The sequence below is a fragment of the Hyla sarda genome, chromosome 7, assembly GCF_029499605.1.
Source record: "Hyla sarda isolate aHylSar1 chromosome 7, aHylSar1.hap1, whole genome shotgun sequence".
Lineage (NCBI taxonomy): Eukaryota > Metazoa > Chordata > Amphibia > Anura > Hylidae > Hyla > Hyla sarda.
Genome location: NC_079195.1, coordinates 6161600 through 6176964, shown reverse-complemented (window position 1 = coordinate 6176964; position 15365 = coordinate 6161600).

Below are 15365 nucleotides of genomic sequence, written 5' to 3'. Positions count from 1 at the left end.
TGGGGTGATTTGTTCTTTCTGGTAGATTCGTAAGAAGATCACATCGAGACGATGTATTGCCTCAGTTTTCATCGTGTCCTTGAGGTTTTGGAACGGCTTATTGAGTTGTTCCGTTTCCTCTAGTGAAGGCCTGACATTCCTGTCAGGAGGCGAGAAAGTTAAGTTGCTTGTATATAGTTGGACGAGTTCTTCTCTTTTTGTTCTTCTGGAGCAAGTGTATTCCATGTTCGGTAGATGAGAGAGCTGCCGCCTTGCTTTATAACCGTGTCGTGAAAAGCTTGATTCCAAGACAACTGGGTGATAGCTGGATGGTTGAGTGTGAAGGAGCAGTAAAAAAGGTTGGGGCGCTCTCTCGTGGGTGATGGGGGCGTGGTAGAATTGTCAGGAACCACTGCACTCTGGGTGGTGTGATGTCCTGCTGAGGTTATCAACGGTGACAGCACCTCACCTGGCGAGTGTGAAGTGGAAAGTAGTAGCGGCAGTTGTGCTGCTCAAGACCCCCTGTCCGTGACCGCGAGGGGGTACGGAAATGTGTGTCTAGACAATTTCCAGAGTGGGATAGGTCCTGTCCTACCCCCACCGCCTTCCTTCCTTTGTTCCCCGTCCCCAGGTGCACCTCCCTTTCCCTTCCCACCATCCCTCACCACCTCTTACATACCTCCCCCCACCCCACCTTTGCATCCCCCCACATATCCCACCATTTTCCTCTCCCTCCCTTTCCCCCCCCAACCTCCCTGGCCACCTTCCCCTTCCGCAGCCCTTATTCCTCCCCCCCATCTTCCCAACCTCCCCAATACCCATTCCCAACCCCCTGCGCTTCCCTGACCCCCTATCCCTCCCTCCAAATCCCCAGTAGCCTCTGTGTCACCTGCAGTAGCCTCTGCGGCATCCTCTCCAAATCCCACTGTTCCTATCCCTCCAATTTCCATTTTCTCCAGTTCCCATTTCCTCTAATACCCTGCCCCTCTCCTGATGCTTTCTACTTAGATCACTTTTTTTCTCTGTCCCACTATTCCTATCCCCCCCACTCCACATTCTCTCCAGTTCCCATTTTGTTTCCCTTTCCTTATGTTCTTCACTTTCATCATTTCTCATCCTTTTTTCTGCTTCCTTCCGCTTTCTTCTCCATTTTTCACTCCTCCTCTTCCCCTTCTACCCCATTCTTTCTCCTCATGTTCTCCCCCATCCTCCTTCTTCTAGCATCACACTGTAATACACCACACAGTCCTTATGTTCTTCATTTTCATCATTTCTCATCCTTGTTCTGCTTCCTTCTGCTTTCTTCTACATTTTTCACTCCTCCCCTACTACCCCATTCTTTCTCCTCATGTTCTCCCCCCTCCTCCTTCTTCCAGCATCACACTGTAATATACCACTTTGCCCACCATGGAGCGCCACACGCGCCTCCCGCTGTCTCTGATCACGCAGCTCATTCAGCTGCCGCACGCTGGACCGGAAGTTGCACATCATGCACTTCCGGTTACTTCCCCCAGCGCTCATATATAAGGCAGGACGCCGCGATCAACACAGCCACGCCACCACAGCACAACATAGGCTTCAGGGCGCCGTAATGTAAGTACTACCAATGTTCTCCCTCCCCCCCCCTTGTATTCATACTTTGCCTGTCCCCTTATACTTCCCCCCCCCTCCTAACCTAGGACCTATCCCACTCTAAAAATTGTCTGGACACGCATGTTTGGACAACCCCCCCCTGTGATGCCAATAACCTCTGCAGCAATGGGACTTGGTACCCTTGCATAGGACCCTCTTTTTCCGGCATATCTATGGGATTGTGTTTTTCCTGCCCATTTATTTTCACGCATATCTCTACCAGGGATATATGATACCTTTGGACACTGTTGGACTTATTTTGGACTATTTTTTCCTATGAAATCTATTACAATTGAACTCTGTTTTTCAACATGTGTATTTCCATGTACATACACCTGCATATTGTGTACTGACTGCACACTAAGCTTATAAGTCTCCTAGATATACATATAGACTCCTACTATAATATATATATATATATATATATATATATATATATATATATATGCTTTTAATAAGATATGTACACATGTTTTTATCCATTTTTATCTGCCATATATATACCTCTTTGGTTCCCCCTACCCTGTAGATTTTTTATATATATATATATATATATATATATATATATATATATATATATATATATATATACGTGTATACACACAGACTTTACAACAAATTCTTAATACCCTCACTTTCATGTGTAATGACGTATCCTTGTACCCATTGTGCTATCCTTTTAGCATTTATTTTATGGACCTGAAGAAGGCACATGCTGGTGCCAAAACGTGTTGTCTGTTTGTTCTAAACCATAATAAACTGTCCTGTGCTTTATTGGCATTCCGCATCCTTTTATTTCAGCAGTAGTGCTCGTCTAGTACTCCCATTTTATACTCTCCTTTTCCTGGCTGATGCATGAGTACACACCAGGGCTTCACAATCCCCCCAAAAAAACTCAACAATTTTAGACATTTTTGAAGAAGATTTTGGATAGCGGGTGCTACCTATGAGGAAATTTGAAATTCCCAGACAGGCCCAGCAGCACCATCAGTAAACCATATATTGCCTGAATGACACAGCCTGGAGTTGGCTGATGCATGGGGAGACCATTGAAATGTCTGATTTTTTATTTTTTTTATTTTAATTCAAGTTTGAGTGTCCCGGACCCCAGCGTGTGGGTACAAAGGACCAAATTTAACAAGCCCCCACAGGGCTCATGTGCCCATGAGATGTAGGTGCAACATCTCCATTGCCCTGACCGGCCATTGTTTCCAAGACTTTTTGCCAAGGCAAACCATGTGAAGAACAGCGTGACACCGCCGTACCCTACACACATGGTATGCTGAAGGGCTACTGAAACTTGTCCGGGCAGTGGAGGCTTAGGACACATTGGAGGATTTTGAGGCAGAGTCGCACACTGTCACAGGACCAATGGGCTGACAGAGTGGAGCAGGAAGCAGCATGAGTACACAAGAGGGGTTCACAACCCCTAAAATTAAAAGGTGAACTTTGAAATCTCAATTGAAGATGCATGTTAAGTAGTGCTACCATCCAAAAATGTAAGGCCCAAGCCCAGAAGCATCAGTAAGCCAAGTAATTTCTGAAAGACACAGGCGCAGGCATCAGCAGTACACCCGAGGGTTTCATAACTCCTTTACATTGAAAGATCAATGTTGACATTTCAATTAAGCTAGTGCTAAATATCACAAAATTTGAGGGCCAAGGCCAGAAGCAGCATTAAGTAAATTAGTTCCGGATAAAAACAGTGCAGTACACCGGGGGATTTAATAAGCAATAAGATTGAAATATCAATTAATTTGAGGATTTTAATTATTTAACTCAAGATCACCAGATAGCAGATTCTAGACTATACGGTGTCTGAATGCCACATCCTTGAGGTTGCTGAAGCAATGGGAAGCCATTATGGCTCACACACATAGGAAATAGGTACATCCAAAGAAGCAAAAAGTAATTCATTCGACGATTTTAATTATTTAACTCGAAATCACCAGATAGCAGATTCTATATCAGAAATTCAGACAGACACTCCAATTTTAATAGAAAGTAAAAATGACAACCTTTAGACACTCTCATTAAAAGTGGATAACAGTGTTGAGTCACATGACATAGCAGTCAGCTGTTGCCCAGTTCCATCAAATAAAGCCTTGCACAAATTTGAGATTCCAACAATAAAGAATAGACTGAATAAAAAAAGGCTAACTTCAGTGTTTATTAAAAGGTGTACTAGAAAAAGAAAGTTAGAAGAAAATATTAAAGTTGTTTTAGGTATGTTGTCTGACGAAATAGCTTTGTGTTAGAACAAGTGCATATCCAAGAGTCCAAAAGACTCTATAATGCATGACGGTGGACCACAAAAACACATTCTTCTCTAAAGTAATGTATTCTGACATAAAGAAGAAGAGTTCATCCCTCACCGTGTTATTATGGGAAAATTTTGATTAAATAATCACACACAACAAGCGTTCCATGGTGTAATGGTCAGTAGTCTGGAAAATTCAAGTTTACTTTTGAGAAAATTATCAGAAAATTTGAAAAAACCTGAACCCAAGAGGGTTTAATAACCCCATACATTGCACCATAAATTAAATTAAATTAAGCATGTATGTATCTCATCCAAAAATTAAAAAATTCAAGGCCCAAGCCCAGAAGCATCAGTAATCCAACTCAGGAAAAGGCATCAGCAGTACACAAGAAGATTTCATAACACCTAAGATTGAAAGATCAATGTTGAAATCTCAATTAAGCATGTATGTAAACTAGCGCAAAACATCCAAATTTAAGGTTCAAGCCCAGAAGCATCAATAAGCCAAGTAGTTCCTGAAACACACAGTCAGGAGCAGGCATCAGCAGTACACAAAAGGGTTTCATAACCCCTTACATTGAAAGATCAAAGTTGAAATTAGCATAGCATGTATTTAGCTACTGCTAAACATCCAAAAATTAAAGGCCCAAGGCCCGAAGCATCAGTGAGGCAAGTAGTTCCTGAAAGAGACACAGGATGAGTCAGGAGCAGGCATTTGCAGTACCCAAGAGGGTTTCATAACCCCTTATATTTACAGATCAATGTTGAAATTTGCATTAAGCATGTATTTAGCTACTGCTAAACTTCCAAAAATTAAAGGCACAATGCCGAAGCATCAGTGAGGCAAGTAGTTCCTGAAAGAGACACAGGATGAGTCAGGAGAAGGCATTCACAGTACCCAAGAGGGTTTCATAACCCCTTTCATTTAAAGATCAATGTTGAAATTTGCATTAAGCATGTATTTAGCTACTGCTAAACATTCAAAAATTAGCCTCATAAGGACCAGGCACGTATGAGTACGTCCTTGCACCCTGGGTCTTAAGGACCAGGCACGTACTCATACGTTCGTGGGAATTTCGCATCCCGCCGTGCGCGGGGCGGGGACCGGACAAGGGTGACTGCTGATATCGATCAGCAGTCACCCAGCGCAAATGCCCAGGGGGGGTCATCAGACCCCCCATGTCGGCGATCGGCGAAAATCGCAAGTGAATTCACACTTGCGATTTGCGCGATTCCGGGTCATCACGGGTCTATGGTGACCCGGAATATAAGGGGGATCGCGGGTGTCTAAGACACCAACAATCCCCCTGAAGATATAGGAGTGAGGTGAGGTCCACCCCTCCTATCCCTGCTATTGGTGGTCTAGACGCGACCACCAATAGCAGATCGGGGGCGGGGGGGGGGGGGGTTAACTTTAGTTTTCCCCATCCTGCCCACCCACAATAGGCGGGGTACAACGGGGAAATGACGGGGACCGGCACTGGAGTCCACTTACCGATCTGCGGAGGCTGCGGGCGACGATTGGCGGGTGGCGATGACTTGCAGCAGGCTCCATGGATCCGACGGAAGCCGGTAAGTTGCCTAGCAACATCTGGAGGGCTGCAGTCCGAGACCACTATATAGTGGTCTCTATACTGTACCACTCCAGATATTGCAAAACTACAACTCCCAGCATGCCCAGACAGCTGTTTGGGCATGCTGGGAGTTGTAGTTTTGCAACAGCTGGAGGGCTAAAGTTTGAGACCACTATATGGTAGTCTCTGAACTATAGCCCTCCAGATCTTGCAAAACTACAACTCCTAGCATGCCCACACAACTTTTTGCTGTCTGGGCAAGCTGGGATTTGTAGTTTTGCAGCATCTGGAGGGCCACTGTTTGCAGTGGTCTCTATACTGTAGCTCTCCAGATGTTGCATGCCGGGAGTTGTAGTTGTGATCCCTCCAGCTGTTGCATAACTACATCTCCCAGCATGCCCTTCGGTGATCAGTACATGCTGGGAGTTGTAGTTTTGCAACAGCTGGAGGCACACTGGTTGGAAAATATTGAGTTTGGTTCTGTTATCTAACTGAAGGTTTTTCAACCAGTATGCCTCCAGCTGTTGCAAAAGTACAACTCCCAGCCTGCATGGTCTGTCAGTACATGCTGGGAGTTGTAGTTTTGAAACAGCTGGAGGTTTGCCCCCCCCCCCCCCTATGTGAACGTACAGGGTACATTCACACAGGCAGGCTAACAGTAAGTTTTCTGCTTCAAGTATGAGCTGTGGCAAATTTTTTGCCGCAGCGCAAACTCCTAGCAGGGAACTCACTGTAAACCTCCGCCAGTGTGAATGTACCCTAAAAACACTACACTAACACATAATAAAGGGTAAAACACTACATATACACCCCCTTACACTGCCCCCCCCAATAAAAATTAAAAACGTATTCTACAGCAGTGTTTCCAAAATGGAGCCTCCAGCTGTTGCAAAACAACAACTCCCAGCATTTCTAGACAGCCACTGACTGTCCAGGCAAGCTGGGAGTTTAGCAACAGCTGGAGGCACCCTGTTTGGGAATCACTGGCATAGAATACCCCTGTGTCCACCCCTATGCAATCCCTAATTTAGTCCTCAAATGCGCATGGCGCTCTCTCACTTCGGAGCCCTGTCATATTTCATGGAAACAGTTTAGGGCCACATATGGGGTATCTCCGTACTCGGGAGAAATTACACTACAAATTTTAGGGGGATTTTTCTCCTTTTACTCCTTATGAAAAGGAAAAGTTGGGGTTTACACGTGCCTGTTAGTGTAAAAAAAAAATTTACACTAACATGCTGGTGTTGCCCTTTACTTTTTATTTTCACAAGAGGTCAAAGGAAAAAATTTCTCCTGAGTACGGAAATACCCCAGATGTGGGCGTAAAATGCTCTGCGGACACACAACAAGGCTCAGGAGTGAGCGCACACTATGTACATTTGAGGCCTAAATTGGTGATTTGCACAGGGGTGTCTAATTTTTCAGCGGTTCTGACATAAACGCAAAAAAATAAATACCGACATGTGACCCCATTTTGGAAACTACACCCCTCACGGAATGTAACAAGGGGTATAGTGAGCCTTAACACCCCACGGGTTACCCTAAATTTTTCATTTTCACAAGGGAAAATAGGAAAAATGCCCCACCAAATTTGTAACCCCATTTCTTCTGAGTAAGAAAATACCCTAAATGTGGATGTAAAGTGCTTGGCGGGCGAACTACAATGCTCAGAAGAGAGGGAGCGCCATTGGGATTTTGAAGACAAAATGTGTCCGGAATTGAAGGCCACATGTGTTTACAAAGCCCCCATAGAGCCAGAACAATGGACCCCCCAACATGTGACCCCATTTTGGAAACTACACCCCTCACGTAATGTAATAAGGGGTGCAGTGAGCATTTACACCCCACAGATGTTTGACAGATTTTTGGAACAGTGGTCCGTGAAAATGAAAAATTTTATTTTTCATTTGCTCAGCCCACTGTTCCAAAGATCTGTCAAATGCCAGTGGGGTGTAAATACTCACTGCACCCCTTATTAAATTCTGTGTGGGGTGTAGTTTTCAAAATGGGGTCACATGTGGGGGGGTCCACTGTTCTGGAACCACGGGGGGCTTTGTAAATGCACATGGCCCCTGACTACCATTCCAAACAAATTCACTCTTCAAAAGCTCAATGGCGCTCCTCCTCTTCTGAGCATTGTAGTTCGACCGCAGGGCACTTGACGTCCACACATGTGGTATTTCCATATTCAGAAGAAATGGGGTTACAAATTTTGGGGGGTATTTTCTGCTATTAAACCTTGCAAAAATGTGAAATTTGGGGGTAACACACATTTTAGTGAAAATATTTTTTTTTTACATTCAAAAGTCGTGAAACCCATGTGGGGTATTAAGGCTCACTTTATTCCTTGTTATGTTCCTCAAGGGGTCTAGTTTCCAAAATGGTGTTACGCCGAGCGCTCCGGGTCCCTGCTCCTCCCCGGAGCGGTCACGGCGTCTCTCTCCCTGCAGCGCCCCGGTCAGACCCGCTGACCGGGAGCGCTGCACTGACATTGCCGGCGGGGATGCGATTCGCATAGCGGGACGCGCCCGCTCGCGAATCGCATCCCAAGTCACTTACCCGTCCCGATCCCCGGCTGTCATGTGCTGGCGTGCGTGGCTCCGCTCTCTAGGGCGCGCGCGCGCGCGCCAGCTCTCTGAGACTTAAAGGGCCAGTGCACCAATGATTGGTGCCTGGCCCAATTAGCCTGATTAGCTTCCACCTGCTCCCTGGCTATAATACCTCACTTCCCCTGCACTCCCTTGCCGGATCTTGTTGCCTTGTGCCAGTGAAAGCGTTTAGTGTTGTCCAAGCCTGTGTTACCTGATCTCCTGCTATCCATATTGACTACCAACCTTGCCGCCTGCCCCGACCTTCTGCTACGTCTGACCTTGCCTCTGTCTAGTCCTTCTGTCCCACGCCTTCTCAGCAGTCAGCGAGGTTAAGCCGTTGCTAGTGGATACAACCTGGTTGCTACCGCCGCAGCAAGACCATCCCGCTTTGCGGCGGGCTCTGGTGAACACCAGTAGCCACTTAGAACCGGTCCACCGGCACGGTCCACGCCAATCCCTCGCTGACACAGTGGATCCACAACCTGTAAGCCGAATCGTGACAGTAGATCCGGCCATGGATCCCGCTGAGGTGCCGCTGCCAAGTCTCGCTGACCTTACCACGGTGGTCGCTCAGCAATCACAGCAAATTGCCCAACAAGGACAGCAGCTGTCGCAGTTGACCGTCACGTTACAGCAACTTCTGCCACCGCTACAGCAGCAACCATCTCCTCCGCCAGCTCCTGCACCTCCTCCGCAACGAGTGGCTGCTCCTAGCCTCCGCTTGTCCCTGCCGGACAAATTTGATGGGGACTCTAGACTCTGCCGTGGATTTTTGTCTCAATGTTCCCTGCATATGGAGATGTTGTCGGACCTATTTCCTACAGAACGGTCTAAGGTGGCGTTCGTAGTGAGCCTTCTTTCTGGAAAGGCCTTGTCTTGGGCCACACCGCTCTGGGACCGCAATGATCCTGCCACAGCCACAGTCCAGTCCTTCTTCGCTGAAGTCCGTAGTGTCTTCGAGGAACCAGCCCGAGCTTCTTCTGCCGAGACTGCCCTGCTGAACCTGGTCCAGGGTAATTCTTCAGTAGACGAGTACGCCATACAATTTCGTACTCTCGCTTCCGAATTATCTTGGAATAACGAGGCTCTCTGCGCGACCTTTAAAAAAGGCCTATCCAGTAACATCAAGGATGTGCTGGCCGCACGAGAGATTCCTGCCAACCTGCAAGAACTTATCCATTTGGCCACCCGCATTGACAAGCGTTTTTCTGAGATACACCAGGAGCTCCACCAGGAAAAAGACCTAGATCTCTGGGCACCTCTCCCACAGTATCCTTTGCAATCTATGCCTGGGCCTCCCGCCGAGGAGGCCATGCAAGTGGATCGGTCTCGCCTGACCCAGGAAGAGAGGAATCGCCGTAGGGAAGAAAATCTTTGTCTGTACTGTGCCAGTACCGAACATTTCTTGGTGGATTGCCCTATTCGTCCTCCACGTCTAGGAAACGCACGCACGCACCCAGCTCACGTGGGTGTGGCGTCTCTTGGTTCGAAGTCTGCTTCTCCACGTCTCACGGTGCCCGTGCGGATTTCTCCTTCTGCCAACTCCTCCCTCTTAGCCGTGGCCTGCTTGGACTCTGGTGCCTCTGGGAATTTTATTCTGGATTCTTTGGTGAATAGGTTCTGCATCCCGGTGACCCGTCTCGTCAAGCCGCTCTACATTTCCGAGGTCAACGGAGTTAGATTGGATTGCACCGTGCGTTACCGCACAAAACTCCTCTTAATGTGCATTGGACCCCATCACGAAATTATTGAATTTTTCGTCCTTACCAACTGCACCGCTGAGGTCCTCCTCGGTCTGCCATGGCTCCAGCTTCATTCTCCCACCCTTGACTGGACCACCGGGGAGATCAAGAATTGGGGCTCTGCTTGCCACAAATGCCTCTCCTCTCCTCCCAGTCCCGTCAGGCAAGCCTCAGTGCCTCCTCCTACACCTGGTCTCCCCAAGGCTTATCAGGACTGTGCCTTGCCTCCTCTTGGCCCCCGTCCTGGTGCCACCCTGCCCCGTGCCAAGCTTCACCCTCTGCCCTCCCTCCCCATTCCCACTCCTGCTGTACTGCCTGCCTTTGAGGAAACCCTACAATCACTCCCGGTGTCTTCGTCCCATGTGAAGCAGTTGCCGGACAAAGAAAGGGGGAGACCTAAGGGGGGGGGGGGGTACTGTTACGCCGAGCGCTCCGGGTTCCTGCTCCTCCCCGGAACGCTCACGGCGTCTCTCTCCCTGCAGCGCCCCGGTCAGACCCGCTGACCGGGAGCGCTGCACTGACATTGCCGGCGGGGATGCGATTCGCATAGCGGGACGCGCCCGCTCGCGAATCGCATCCCAAGTCACTTACCCGTCCCGGTCCCCGGCTGTCATGTGCTGGCGCGCGTGGCTCCGCTCTCTATGGCGCGCGCGCGCCAGCTCTCTGAGACTTAAAGGGCCAGTGCACCAATGATTGGTGCCTGGCCCAATTAGCCTGATTAGCTTCCACCTGCTCCCTGGCTATAATACCTCACTTCCCCTGCACTCCCTGGCCGGATCTTGTTGCCTTGTGCCAGTGAAAGCGTTTAGTGTTGTCCAAGCCTGTGTTACCTGATCTCCTGCTATCCATATTGACTATGAACCTTGCCGCCTGCCCCGACCTTCTGCTATGTCTGACCTTGCCTCTGCCTAGTCCTTCTGTCCCACGCCTTCTCAGCAGTCAGCGAGGTTGAGCCGTTGCTAGTGGATACGACCTGGTTGCTACCACCGCAGCAAGACCATCCCGCTTTGCGGCGGGCTCTGGTGAACACCAGTAGCCACTTAGAACCGGTCCTCCGGCACGGTCCACGCCAATCCCTCGCTGACACAGTGGATCCACAACCTGTAAGCCGAATCGTGACAGGCAGTACAATACACTTCACTACTCTTCAAACAGTATTTGTCTAGAACAGCAGCAGGTGATTACTTTTACTTGGACTTTCACAGTATTTAGGCCCTTGACAGATTAACCGTTACAAAATGGTACACTACTTAGATGTACGCATGCAGTATGCACTGATGAGGGCAGAAAAATGCTCCACAATGAGCCTAAAAACTCAATATTTTTTTAAAACACCTGTCGTGAGTAGTTTTGCTTGGACTTTCACAGTATGTAGGCCCTTGAAAGATTAACAGGTACTAAACGGTACACTACTTAGATGTATGTATGTGTTATGCACTGATGAGGGCAGAAAAATTAGCTACAATAGCCTAAAAACTCAGTATTTTTTTAAAACACCAGCCAGTGAGTAATTTTGACAGCTCAACAGGTACAAAATGGTACCCTACTTAGATGTAGGTATGTAGTATGCACGTATGAGGGCAAAAAAATGCGGTACAGTACACTTGGAAAACGTATTTTCGAACAACACCAGTACTGCTGCTTTGACTTTCACAGTATGTAGGCCCTTGACAGACTAACATGTACAAAATAGTACACTACTTAGATGTAGGTATGTGTTATGCACTTGTGATGGCATATAAATGCCCTACAGTATGCTTATTAAAAGTATTTGAGTAAAATATCAGCTGCTGATTACTTTTGCCTGAACTTTCACAGTATCTAGGTGCTTGAGAGTTTAACAGTTACAAAATAGTACACCACTTAGATGTAGGTATGTGATATGAACTTAAAATTGGAGAAAAATGCACTACAGTCCGTTGAAAAAAAATCTTTTTTGCACAGCAGCAGGACACAACAGTAAAGCACCCCAAAAAAAGAGAAAAATGTGTATTAAACCCAAAATTGCACTCACCTGGAATGCTGTAAAATGGAGTTTAATGAAGCGATTCGTGCAATAGAATCGCGGCAATATTCGCATTCGTTGAAAATCTAATAAATCCTGAAGTTCGTAATGAATTCGGGTTCGTCTGCTTTGATTCACTCATCTCTCTATATAATATAATAATATAAAGATATTTCCTGTATGATGGTGACATAATATATTGTATATAATATAATAATATAAAGATATCTCCTGTATGATGGTGACATAATATATTGTATATAATAATATAAAGATATCTCCTGTATGATGGTGACAAAATATATTGTATATAATAATATAAAGATATCTCCTGTATGATGGGGACATAATATATTGTATATAATAATATAAAGATGTCTCCTGTATGATGGTGACATAATATATTGTATATAATATAATAATATAAAGATATCTCCTGTATGATGGGGACATAATATATTGTATATAATATAATAATATAAAGATATCTCCTGTATGATGGGGACATAATATATTGTATATAATATAATAATATTAAGATATCTCCTGTATGATGGTGACATAATATATTGTATATAATATAATAATATAAAGATATCTCCTGTATGATGGGGACATAATATATTGTATATAATATAATAATATAAAGATATCTCCTGTATGATGGGGACATAATATATTGTATATAATATAATAATATAAAGATATCTCCTGTATGATGGGGACATAATATATTGTATATAATAATATAAAGATATCTCCTGTATGATGGTGACTTAATATATTGTATATAATATAATAATATAAAGATCTCTCCTGTATGATGGGGACATAATATATTGTATATAATATAATAATATAAAGATATCTCCTGTATGATGGGGATATAATATATTGTATATAATATAATAATATAAAGATCTCTCCTGTATGATGGGGACATAATATATTGTATATAATATAATAATATAAAGATATCTCCTGTATGATGGGGATATAATATTTGGATATAATATAATAATATAAAGATATCTCCTGTATGATGGGGACATAATATATTGTATATAATATAATAATATAAAGATATCTCCTGTATGATGGGGACATAATATATTGTATATAATATAATAATATAAAGATATCTCCTGTATGATGGGGACATAATATATTGTATATAATAATATAAAGATATCTCCTGTATGATGGTGACAAAATATATTGTATATAATAATATAAAGATATCTCCTGTATGATGGGGACATAATATATTGTATATAATAATATAAAGATATCTCCTGTATGATGGGGACATAATATATTGTATATAATATAATAATATAAAGATATCTCCTGTATGATGGGGACATAATATATTGTATATAATAATATAAAGATGTCTCCTGTATGATGGTGACATAATATATTGTATATAATATAATAATATAAAGATATCTCCTGTATGATGGGGACATAATATATTGTATATAATATAATAATATAAAGATATCTCCTGTATGATGGGGACATAATATATTGTATATAATATAATAATATTAAGATATCTCCTGTATGATGGTGACATAATATATTGTATATAATATAATAATATAAAGATATCTCCTGTATGATGGGGACATAATATATTGTATATAATATAATAATATAAAGATATCTCCTGTATGATGGGGACATAATATATTGTATATAATATAATAATATAAAGATATCTCCTGTATGATGGGGACATAATATATTGTATATAATAATATAAAGATATCTCCTGTATGATGGTGACTTAATATATTGTATATAATATAATAATATAAAGATCTCTCCTGTATGATGGGGACATAATATATTGTATATAATATAATAATATAAAGATATCTCCTGTATGATGGGGATATAATATTTGGATATAATATAATAATATAAAGATATCTCCTGTATGATGGGGACATAATATATTGTATATAATATAATAATATAAAGATATCTCCTGTATGATGGGGACATAATATATTGTATATAATATAATAATATAAAGATATCTCCTGTATGATGGGGACATAATATATTGTATATAATAATATAAAGATATCTCCTGTATGATGGTGACAAAATATATTGTATATAATAATATAAAGATATCTCCTGTATGATGGGGACATAATATATTGTATATAATAATATAAAGATATCTCCTGTATGATGGGGACATAATATATTGTATATAATATAATAATATAAAGATATCTCCTGTATGATGGGGACATAATATATTGTATATAATAATATAAAGATGTCTCCTGTATGATGGTGACATAATATATTGTATATAATATAATAATATAAAGATATCTCCTGTATGATGGGGACATAATATATTGTATATAATATAATAATATAAAGATATCTCCTGTATGATGGGGACATAATATATTGTATATAATATAATAATATTAAGATATCTCCTGTATGATGGTGACATAATATATTGTATATAATATAATAATATAAAGATATCTCCTGTATGATGGGGACATAATATATTGTATATAATATAATAATATAAAGATATCTCCTGTATGATGGGGACATAATATATTGTATATAATATAATAATATAAAGATATCTCCTGTATGATGGGGACATAATATATTGTATATAATAATATAAAGATATCTCCTGTATGATGGTGACTTAATATATTGTATATAATATAATAATATAAAGATCTCTCCTGTATGATGGGGACATAATAAATTGTATATAATATAATAATATAAAGATATCTCCTGTATGATGGGGATATAATATTTGGATATAATATAATAATATAAAGATATCTCCTGTATGATGGGGACATAATATATTGTATATAATATAATAATATAAAGATATCTCCTGTATGATGGGGACATAATATATTGTATATAATATAATAATATAAAGATATCTCCTGTATGATGGGGACATAATATATTGTATATAATAATATAAAGATATCTCCTGTATGATGGTGACAAAATATATTGTATATAATAATATAAAGATATCTCCTGTATGATGGGGACATAATATATTGTATATAATAATATAAAGATATCTCCTGTATGATGGGGACATAATATATTGTATATAATAATATAAAGATATCTCCTGTATGATGGGGACATAATATATTGTATATAATAATATAAAGATGTCTCCTGTATGATGGTGACATAATATATTGTATATAATATAATAATATAAAGATATCTCCTGTATGATGGGGACATAATATATTGTATATAATATAATAATATAAAGATATCTCCTGTATGATGGGGACATAATATATTGTATATAATATAATAATATTAAGATATCTCCTGTATGATGGTGACATAATATATTGTATATAATATAATAATATAAAGATATCTCCTGTATGATGGGGACATAATATATTGTATATAATATAATAATATAAAGATATCTCCTGTATGATGGGGACATAATATATTGTATATAATATAATAATATAAAGATATCTCCTGTATGATGGGGACATAATATATTGTATATAATAA